We start from the raw sequence: 12,755 nt of genomic DNA on the forward strand, positions 1-12,755 counted from the left end.
CACCATATGGTGTCCAAAGGGGTCATATGATTTCCTAAGGGATCATATGATGTCCTAAGGGGTCATATGGTGTTGTATGACCCCTTAGGACACCATATGACCCCACACAACACCATATGACCCCTAATGACACCATATGGTGTCCTAAGGGGTCATATGGTGTTGTTAGAGGTTATATGGTGTTCGATGGGGTCATATGGTGTTCTATAACCCCTTAGGACACAATATGACCCCTAATGACACCAAATGGTGTCCTAAGGGGTCATATGGTGTTCTATGACCCCTTAGGACACCATATGACCCCTAACGTCACCATATGGTATCCTAAGGGGTCATATGATTTCCTAAGGGGTCATATGGTGTCCTAAGCGGTCATATGGTGTTCTGTGACCTCTTAGGACACCATGTGACCCCATACAACACCATATAATCCCTAACAATGCCATATGGTGTCCTAAGGGGTCATATGGTGTTCTGTGACCTCTTAGGACACCATGTGACCCCATACAACACCATATAATCCTAACAATGCCGTATGGTGTCCTAAGGGGTCATATGGTGTTCTCACTAATACATTTGGACTAAAATTTTGAAGAAGAAGGTATATGATGACCAAATTTGATTTTTTTTTTTAAATGTCCGCTTTTGTTGGCATTCCAACGATAATGCAACATTTTGTTTCAACAGAGAAGGAATTGGCAATGACATTTGTGTTTTTTTAGAAAAAGTACCTGCATTCGTCACAATTTCGATGACCGCAAGCATTACTTAAAAAAAAAAAAAGACCAAGTCATTTCATAAATCTCGGCTCTGCCATTACAAAATCCTGCCTCTTCATCCCACCTCTGCCATTACAAAATACCAACTATCCTAGCTCTACTACTAGTGTATGGCCCGATCGGGATGCATTCGATCAATATGGCGATGCGCTCAACTAAATAAAGAGATCAAGTTAGGCACTCTTTCTCATATGAAAAGGGATAGGTCATTTATGCGCTGATTAGATGATTGCGGGACAAAGAGATCAGATCGGGTCGTTTATGCACTCAATCAACCGAGGAGAAAGATTAAATCTAATTCACACGACGTCAGGGTTCAAACTCCTAATTGCAGTCACCACTCAGATGTCTGAAGGAGATAGCTTCTTGTCATAATGCATTGCATTCCTTGCCCACATCTCGCTTCTAGATGGATGCTTTGACACTATGACGGAATAAACCGAATCGAGTCAAATGGTTGGTTCCTAGTAGGACCTTTATGCCACAAATGCTCCAGCCATGGAATGAAGTCGTTCCTCCCATGCCGATTCCGGTGAAAGAATCTGGATCGATTACGTGCTCAAGAAGTCACGGGTGGGGGTCTAGTAAGTCAAGAAATTATTGTTGGGTCATCCCCCGATGAACACGAAGGAGGGAGGCAGACATAGGTTCCCTATGCTAGTTTAATCGCCACAGGAATGTGTTTGTCAGGGCAGCCATTTCAATTATCATCGTTTCACTCTAAATTGGGCATTACAAGATCCGGTTGAAGAAAAAAGGTAGGGTATAATCAACAAATTCATTGTTATACATATTCAAAGTTTATTATAGATTTATCAAATTAATTGCCAATAGCAGAGATGGTGAGAGGTTTCTGTAACATGATATGATCGATTTAAAATAAGAATTTCTTACAAGACCTAAACCATTGAACAATCCTACAATCATGTATTAATTAAACATTGCATTTTAAATAATGAACAATATAGTAAGCCTGAAATATATTAACACTACTTTCCATATTTAAAATATATCCTAATTAAGGAGAGGGATGACCTAAACCTGCGTGATCGAGTGCCATTATGTAAAATATATCCTAATTATGGATGCTGGTATATATGGTTGTGACAGAAAATCCCTGCTACAGAATTGTGAGAGCACTATGTAGTGATCGAGTGCTACTTTTTGTTGGTGTTTTGGAAGGGAGCATAAGTGTACCATTAGGAAGGTGGTATAAAATAAAAGCTAAGAGGTATAAGGTTATGAGGTATGGGTTGGGATAAGATAGGGAGGTAAGTGATGAAGGATGTAATGGTAAAAGATTAAGTTAGGATATGTTAGGGGTTTGGAAGGTGGGAAAGTGAATGGGGTGAGATAAAAGGATGTGAAGGATGGAATTGGGTTAGGTAGGTGAAGTAAAAGTAAGTGTGTATGAGGTTAAGGTTTATGATAGGATGTAGGAAAGTGGAGGAGGTTAAGATAGGGGATATGAAAGCTAGATGGAAGGTAATAATGATAGGAAGTGAGGTAAAGGTTATGAGGTGTGGGTTAGAAAATAGGGTGTAGGAAACAGAAGGAAGGGTCATATCACTTTAAGAGTTTTCACCAAGATGAGTAGCCCGAGTATGGACCTCAAATCTTACAATCCATGAGGATCCACTTGTAGTAGAGGAGAATATACTTGCATCTTGGGAGCTTATTAGGAGTTCTCCTTGAATTTGGGAAATACACATAGAGGAGATAGATTATTGATCAATACACATTACCTAGCCTCATCATGCATAAATACAAGAGGTATAGACTATAGCAAGCACATATCATGAGCCAAAGGATCATATTCGAGAGTTGCTTCATCTCCAATCCTCTAAATTTTTAAGATCCACAAATGGGGTTGAGGATAAGTCTTGGTTACTTAGCTTGGACTTATGCTTTGGGTTGCATCTATATGTGAGTAACCTAAAGGCATAATTTTCAATGCAATTTTTGAGAGGACTTGATTCCACCTTGTGGTACTGGGAGGATAAAATGCACCACCAACTCACATTGGAAACCCTCTCCAGATACCATTTTGGAGTGCTTCAAAGTGTGTTCTATTTCAAAATATTTTTGACAGAGATGCATAGATGAGTTTCATAATTTACATAATAAGGTTTCATAGTGGCTCAACATGAGAGTTAGTTTTTGGAGTTCTTGTAGTTTTTAGATTACATTCAAGACAAGTTACTTGTCAATTATTTCATTAGGGGTGGAAAGCCCACAATTTCAGTTTTCCTACACATGGCCAATCCAAATGACTTTAGGGTTGCTATGGCAAAGTCTCTTATGGAAAGGAGGTACATGGGAGGACACAAGAGGAATGAGAGAAGTTTGTAACCTTGATGAAGGGACTAAAGTGTCCATAGGCCTCCCCATCTTTCAAAGGATAATTTAGACTTACTATATGATTTACAAAGAAAAACCCAATAGTATCAATATTAGGGACAAAGGTCTAGAGCATAGTAGGGGCCATAGGGTAGTCACATGTGACCATCATCGACACAAGGATATTTTAGGTATGAGGTACTATAGGGATATCAAGCTAGGCCTTGTATGACTCAACAACATTTTAGGGGAGAATCTAGTGTTTTTAGTAGTTAGGATCTTCTAATTATGGTGGGGCCTAGCCAACATAGGGTTATATATATGAGAGGCACATGTTATGTATATGTTAGTATCAGACAAAGAGTGCCCACAAGGTTTTAGAGTAGGTGGACACCATCCTAGGATGTCAAAGTAGATAGTTGATATGTGGGTCTTTACCCTCCCAACCACTCAACATATACCACTATGGGTCTTTACCCCCCCAAACACACAAAGGTCAAAGGAAGATTCACTATTGCAACACTCACTTTTTGTGACAGTCTCAAGCACTTAGGATAGACACTCCTTTCGTGGCCATTCTTCTTCACACAACACTCTCTAACATTAATTGTGACGATAGTGTACCTCCTTAAACCTTCCACCAAAACCTAACTCAATACCAAACTCTTTCCCAATCTCGCTAATGGACTAATTAACTCAACTCATTGTGAAATTGTGATGGTCAATGCAAGGTTTAGGACAGTAGTAATTAGGATCTTCTAATTATTGTGGGGCCTAGCCAACATAGGGTTATATGAGACAGGGGTAAGTTCAACAGTGATGTGTATTAGATTGTCATCAAAGTTTCCTGTTAGTGTTACTATGTATCAGCATTAACCACTTACTGTCATGGGAATCAACTAATAGACAACATAGATATTTATCATCAACCTCCTTTTTTTTCACCAAAGGGATAAAAATTTAATAAACATAATGAGAATTATAGAGCAATAAAGTAGATACATAACCTAATCTAATCTCCATTTGCATAACCTAAGAAGGTAGATACAACTAAATAATCTTGAAAGAATTGCATATGAAGGGCACTATTAGAAAAGAATTTATGTACCATGCTAGTCTATGTACCTACTACTAATTATTGCATAGAAATAGATACATGTGTTAGAATGTGTTTAAATAGTAGCTAGCTCAAATAGGACAAACCCTATAAATGTAACTTGTAATTTGGTCTGACCCTAATTGGCTGATGTAACTTGTGGTCCTATATTGAATGTAACTTGTAATTTGGTCTGAATGTAACCAAGGATAAATATTCAAAAAGTATAATAATTACACTAATACATATATCACTCTCATGCCTTCCTTAATTTGATATAAGGTCCCCCTATCATGTTAATGCATGATAGCCTTGGTAAGTTGATAAATGATTGAATGAGAGATAAATGAAGTCTCTCATTCAATCATCTATCCTATTGATAAACTATGATGAAGACTTCAATCTATTGTTCCTTCATTTGATCGATGATCATTCTTAAATTTGTATATATTCAACCATATTTGAAAAGTTCAATCAATGCTTAATTACCGATAATCATCGGTTGTAAATCTCATAGCACAGAATACCAATTGGTATTGTTTTACATTAAAGCCAATGCACTCTGATTAATATCGGTTAACATATTAACTATGAACACTGATTTTTATCGGGCTTAAAACCAATGCACTCCGATTAATATCAGCAAATATATTAACTTTGAATATTGATTGTTATCGGGCTTAATTACTAATACATACCGATTAGTATCGGTTATCTTGCATATGATAGACACATTGATTAAGTATCAGGTGGTTTGTTAAGTGATATATACACCGATGAAATATTTGGGCATAAAATAGATGAAATGCACTCCATACTACTGCTGCACAATATTTTGGTCGATGATATTTTTAAAATAGTAAAGGAAGGTGTATGGAACTAGCCTACTCTTCTGCTTTTCATGCCATCAAAATTTGAGTTTGATTGTCATCATTTACTTTTCCAAATTCTTCACACGTAACTCCTGAATCAATTTCCTACACACAAAATGACAAAAATAGGTTTGTTGATGGGGGCTTTCCTAGGTCAAATAGGTTTGAATATACCTTGAAGTGTGCAATATGGAAGGTTTGTATTCTTAATCTCCTGCCCATTTCTTAATTTAAAAGATGATATCTTTATTAAATATCTCCTCTATTTTTGGAGGTAGACATCTTTAGGAAAAGATCTCTTCCTCCCTCTTTAAAATGATCCCTTTGGATGTAATCTAAAAATGCTTAAAATTAAACATGATACCTTGATGAATCTTTCTTGGATCCTCACACAAGTTTTTAGGATGTCATGTAGAATGGTGTGCTTTAACTTGAATTATCCTTCAATTCTTGATGAATGCTTGATTGCTTGTTCACTTGGAATTGAATTGATTTTATAATTAAGAAATCACTTGAATTGTAGGTAAACCCCTTCAAATGAAAGGTTAGGCTTCCTTTTATACCTAATATACGTCTTGAAAGCATTTTATCCTAATGGCTTTAAATTAAAGTACTTTCTCTTCTATCTGGTATTGGTGGAGCAGAGGTTGCATTGCATCGACCTAGGATACATATTTCTGCAGATACAATACAAGTTAAATGTATCTCAGGTTGACGCAAAGCAACCTCTTCTCTAGAGATCACCAGAAAATAGAGAAAGAACTTTAATTTAATGCCATCAAGATAAAAGGCTTTCAAGATAGATAAATGGTATGTGACTGTATCTATTGGGAATGCATTACCCAAACATCGCAAACGATCAGTCACCTTTGAAAAGAAAGTGGTATGATGAAATATTTGGGCATAAAATAGATGAGATGCACTCCATACTACTGTTGTACAATATTTTGGTTGATGATATTTTAAAATAGTAAAGGAATGTGTATGGAACAACCAAATTCTTATCATTATAAACAATGAATATTTTAAGATCCTTTTATGATGTGTAAGTTGAGAATATTTTATGAAAGGTCCCTAAATGAACACACTTTAAATGGATTTTAGCAATGACTATCAGATGTAGACAAAATGAATGCTTTTTGGATTAGGATGGTACATAGAATCTACTATCAAAAGGTTTCTTTGGAAAGTATATGATTCGAAACTAAGGAAATGCAATTACTTACAAGTTTTAACCTTCTTAGATGCAAAATCCCTTATTTAGCCTCTCTCAAACCCTTAAAAGTAGGGTTTCTCATATACCCCTCTTCCAAAGACTATACCATCCAAATGATGATGGATTCACCTTTCATTTGAAATGTTTAAACACTGTCAATCATAAAATGCACCCCTCCTTAAGGCAAATTTGCTACTGTTGCTCCTTAGCAAGCAATTTCTCCACTCTTACATTCACTGTTTTGGTGATCACCCCGGTTCTCCACCCAATCTGCACATCAACCTGTTAGTAACTTATTGTACATGTTAGAGGAGTGCAATCCCATGAATATAAGGCCTTTTAAATTCATGGAATGACCATTCTCATTGTAAATCAACCAAATCAAATGCCAAATTGCACAAATCTATTAGAATAGTCAATGCAACTAGTCTAAAGTCTGAGACAAATGGATTATCAATGCATCTTGCCTGCAAATAAGATGTTCAAGGTCTCTTCAATGCATTAGGAATTCGAATACACACTCAAGACAAAGTTACCATAAGCCAAAAAACCAAAAAATTTCAAGAAAACAAAAATTTGTTGTTATTACTTGTCCTAGTCTGTACACCAGCATTATCTGTCGTACAAAGCATTACATCAACCATTTGATAAAAAACTCTTAATTGATGACACACAAGGTCATGAAATGATTTATTGAACTTTCCTAAACTCTTGTAGACTCCCTAAGCCATAAATTCCTATTACATCTTTTTGTTGGTCCTAAGGTCCTTACCAGGCCCTTTAGGACAACTTACAAACTTATTACAATTTTCATCATTAAAGGCCATAATGGACCTTAAGACATCATAATTGATTGGCTCTTCACTCCTAAGGCCTTCAAAAGTCTTTAATGGCTTCATTGATTCCTTTGGTCTTCCAAATGCACCTGCACCAACTTGAATTCTCCTTCAATGCTTGATGGCTTGTTCACTTAATGGAATTGAATTGATTTTATAATTAAGTGATCACTTAAATTGTAGGTAGACCCCTTCAAATGATAGGGTAGGTTTCCTTTTATGCCTAATATATGTCTTGAAAGCATTTTATCCTGATGGCATTAAATTAAAGTACTTTCTCTTCTATCTGGTATTGGTGGAGCAGAGGTTGCATTGCATCGACCTATGATACATATTTCCACAGATACAACACAATTTAAATGTATCCCAGGTCGATGTAAAGAAACCTTTGCTCTAGAGATCACCAGAAAATAGAGAAAGAACTTTAATTTAATGCCATCAGGATAAAAGGCTTTCAAGACAGATAAATGGTATGCAACTGTATCTATTTGGAATGGATTACCCAAACAACGCAATCGATCACTCGCCTTTGAAAAGAAAGTGGTATGATGAAATATTTGGGAATAAAATAGATGAAATGCACTCCATACTACTGCTGCATAATATTTTGGTTGATGATATTTTTAAAATAGTAAAGGAAGGTGTATGGAACAACCAAATTCTTATCATTATAAACAATGAATATTTTAAGATCCTTTTATGATGTGTAAGTTGAGAATATTTTATGAAAGGTCCCTAAATGAATACACTTTAAACTGATTTTAGCAATGACTTGAAAGCATTAAATTAATGTACTTTCTCTTCTATCTGGTATTGGTGGAGTAGAGGTTGCATTGCATCGACCTATGATACATATTTCTGCAGATACAACACAAGTTAAATGTATCCTAGGTCGATGCAAAGCAACCTCTGCTCCAGAGATCACTAGAAAATAGAGAAAGAACTTTAATTTAATGCCTTTAGGATAAAAGGCTTTCAAGATAGATAAAATTTGAGTTTTATTGTCATCATTTACTTTGCCAAATTCTTCATACGTCACTCCTAAATCAATTTCCTACACACAAAATGATGAAAATAGGTTTGTTGATGGGGGCTTTCCTAGGTCAAATAGGTTTGAATATACCTTGAAGTGTGCAATATGGAAGGTTTGTATTCTTAATCTCCTACCCATTTCTTAATTTAAAAGATGATATCTTTATTAAATATCTCCTCTATTTTTGGAGATAGACATCTTTAGGAAAATATCTCTTCCTCCCTCTTTAAAATGATCCCTTTAGATCTAATCTAAAAATGCTTAAAATTGAACATGATACCTTGATGAAAATTTCTTGAATCTTCACACAAGAAATGAGGGGTCATATTTTGGGTCCCAATCATGAGTCTTGTCAATTTAGGATGTGACATGCTAAAGTGGGAATCAATGTCTCAAGATCATATGGACCTTAAGTGATTGTCTCCCTTGCATATGATTTGTTTGGGTGATAAACTTCACCATTCTACTCACAAGAATTTTATTAAGTCTCAAATATAGGGAAATGGAAGGATTCAAATAGAAAACTTGTACATGCAACTAAATCCATTGACTAATCAGAAGAACAAAATTAAGAAATGGTTTGATCATCTGAGAGTTGTTGTAGACTTGCAACTCACCAGCTACTTAGTTTTTGCAGGTAAGAATTTTTTTTGTTTTGGTTGTGGTTGTGGTGTTTGTAGGGAGATATTTACAAATTTATATATATTTTCACTATTTAATGGTTTATGGGTTTGTAATGGTAATTTAATGTTCTTTCATATTTTTGTATATATTCTTTATAATAGCCTATTATATTGATTTGTTCTATTATGGATAATGGTGTGGGTCAAATGACTTTGTTGTCGGTGCATGAAAGCATTGAACGAGTTCTACTTTTAAAAATTACATGAAACATTTTTAATTTATTTGATTCAGTGTTATTTGCAAAAGAGTTTATCAATGATGTTTCCTTTCTCGAAGAATTGTCTAGGATCTTTCTATCAGATAATATGTAACATCGAATGACTAAATCTTTTCTTTACAAATGCTTATTTTATTTAATTATTATCTAAGTGTGAATTAAAATCTATATCTATACAGAAGAAGAACATACAAGTTGAAGAGTCATGTGCAAGTAAATTTTGCAAAAGAAATCAAGCAGGCATCATCTTGAATGACATGGAAACAAGCTCATCAGCTGCCTAGAAGAGAGCAATTGAAGAAAAGCAAAGGAAAGTGTTAAAGGGTGATAAATACATAGAGAGTATGCAATACAAACAAACAATGTTTGGAGTGTGTGATGTGACATCTCTAATTTATGTCCGAAGGGACTAACTGGTTTTGGAGTTCCTGCGAAACCTATTGGGCCACGCTTGGAGGAAATTAATGTGTTCATGCAAGGAGCACCTTTTTTCTATAATGAGAATGATGCTTTTGCACCGAAGGGTATTTGGAAGGAAATATCCAAAAATTTCTATAGTGTGGAACCAGAGTTGGCAGACTTGAAGCAATTTTCAGCTTTTAGAAGACCAAGAGGTTATGTACACAATCTCCCAATAGAAGGGCAATTTCAAGCATTACCTCTTCCCCCATGACTATTTAGGAAGCACTTCCTCAAACAAAGGACTATTGGCCTCAATGGGATCAAAGAAAAAAATTGAAGCATAGACTCTAGACAATGTGGTGGTGTCCTTTGTGAAGAACTCTGCACTATAATTGAAAATTCATGATGGAAACTGTAAGATAGTGAAGAGAAATGCATTCTTGAAAAGTGGGAAGAATGGATCTTGGTTTGGGTGGGGCAAAGTTAGGTGGCTCCTCTAGAGGTTGACGAGATAGAGATCATATTAGGATTTGAAAAAGATCACACTTGTGGAACTTTGTGTGCGACTGATCAATTTTGTTGTTTGGGTAATGCATTCCAAATAGATATAGTTGCATACCATTTATCTATCTTGATTAAAGCCTTTTATCCTGATGGCATTAAATTGAAGTACTTTCTCTTCTATCTGGTATTGGTGGAGAAGAGGTTGCATTGCATTGTATCCCAGGTCAATGCAAAGCAACCTCTTCTCCACCAATAACAAATAGAAGAGAAAGAACTTTAATTTAATGCCATCAGGATAAAAGGCTTTAATCAAGACAGATAAATGGTATGCAACTGTATCTATTTGGAATGCATTACCCAAATAATGCAATCACTCAGTCACACACAAAGCTCCACGAGTGTGATCTTTTTCAAATCGTAATGTGATTTCTATCTCGTCAACCTCTAGAGGAGCCACCTGACTTGGCCCCACCCAAACCAATATCCATTCTTCCCACTTTTCAAGAATGTATTTCTCTTCACTATCTTGCAGTTTCCATTGTGAATTTTCAATTATAGTGCAGAGATCTTCCCGAAGGACACCACCACATCGTCTAGAGTCTATGCTTCAATTTTTTTCTTTGATCCCATTGAGGCCAATAGTCCTTTTTCTGAGGAAGTGCTTCCTAAATAGTCATGGGGGGGAGAGGTAATGCTTGAAATTGCCCTTCTATTGGGAGATCATGTACATAACCTCTTGGTTTTCTGAAAGCTGAAAATTACAGTTTGAGTCTGCCAACTCTGGTTCCATACTATAGAAATTTTTTATATATTGCCTTCCAAATATCCTTTAGTGCAAAAGAATCATTCTCATAATAGAAAAAAGGTTCTCCTTGCATGAACACATTGATTTCCTCCAAGCGTGGCCCAATAGGTTTCGTAGGAACTCCAAAACTAGTTAGTCCCTATGGACATAAATTAGAGATGTCACATCACACACTCCATACATTGTTTGTTTGTATTGTATACTCTCTATGTATTTATCACCCTTTAACACTTTCCTCTTCTTTTCTCCAATTGCTCTCTTCTAGGTAGCTGATGAGCTTGTTTCCATGTCATTCAAGATAATGTCTGCTTTCTTACTTTTATGAAATTTACTTGCACATGACTCTTTAGCTTGTATGTTCTACTTCCGTACAGATATAAATTTTAATTCACGCTCAAATAATAATTAAATAAAATAAGCATTTGTAAAGAAAAAGATTTAGTCATTCGATGCTACATATTATCTGACGGAAATATCCTAGACAATTCTTTGAGAAAGGAAACATCATTGATAATCTTTTTTTGCAAATAACACTGAATCAAATAAATAATAAATGTTTTATGCAATTTTTAAAAGTAGAACTCATTCAATGCTTTCATGCACCAATGGCAAAACCGTTTGAACCACATCATCTCTAACCGTCAAAATTCTGATGACAACTAAAGAAACATCCGATAAGGATGTTGTATATCCGACATCACTTCCATGTCGGACAGTCATCGAGGAAAAAACATAGCATCCATCGGAATTCTGACGGTAATCCACCAAAATTTGTGGCCATGGGAGCAAATATACTGTCGTTGGAGGACTTAATTACATCGTCAGACAACTGATGCAAATGGCATCATTAGGAAGCCCGACGACTAGTTTTCGATGATAAAGTTGGTCGGAAGTCCGACGTGGTGTCATCACAAGTCCGACAATTAGCCATCGAAAATTAGGCCCAAATGTATTGGTGTCTATGACCCCTTAGGACACCATATGACCCCTAATGACAACATATGGTGTCCTAAGGAGTCATATGGTGTTGTATGACCCCTTGGGACACCATATGAACCCTCAAGACACCATATGACCCCTAAAAACACCATATGGTGTCCTAAGGGGTCATATGGTGTTCTATGTCCTCTTAGGACACCATATGACCCCATACGACACCATATGACCCCTCACAACACCATATGGTGCCCTAATAGGTCATATGGTGTCCTAAAGGGTCATAGAACATCATATTACTCCTTAGGACACCATATGATCCCTAAGGACATCAAATGAACCCCTAGGACACCATATCATGTTGTTAGGGATCATATGGTGTCCTAAGGGATCATAGAACACTATATGACCCCTAACGACACCATATGACCCCTTAGGACACCAAATGGTCCCTAACGACACCATATTACCCCTTAGGACACCATATGAGCCCTAATGACATCATATTGTGTCTTGAGGGGTCATATGGTGTCACAAGTGGTCATGTCATGTACTAGGATGTTAAAAGGGGTCATATGATGTCCTAGGGGGTCATAAAACACCATATGGTGTTGTTACGGGTCATATGGTGTCCTAAGGGGTCATATGGTGTTGTTAGGGTTCATATGGTGTCCTAAGGGGTCATATGGTATTCTATGACCCATTAGGATGCCATATGACCCCTTAGGACACCATATGACCCCTAATGACACCATATGGTATCGTTAGGGGTCATATGGTGTCCTAACGGGTCATATGGTGTCATAAGGGGTATATGGTGTTCTATGACCCCTTAGGAAACCATATGACCCCTAAGACCACCATATGGTGTCCTAAGGGGTGATATGGTGTTGTTAGGGGTCATATGTGTCATTAGGGGTCATATTGTGTCCTAAGGGGTCATATGGTGTTCTATGACCTCTTAGGACATAATATGACCCCTAACGACACCATATGGTGTCCTAAGGGGTCATATGGTGTCTATAGGGATCATAT

Source organism: Cryptomeria japonica, chromosome 5, assembly GCF_030272615.1.
Source record: "Cryptomeria japonica chromosome 5, Sugi_1.0, whole genome shotgun sequence".
Lineage (NCBI taxonomy): Eukaryota > Viridiplantae > Streptophyta > Pinopsida > Cupressales > Cupressaceae > Cryptomeria > Cryptomeria japonica.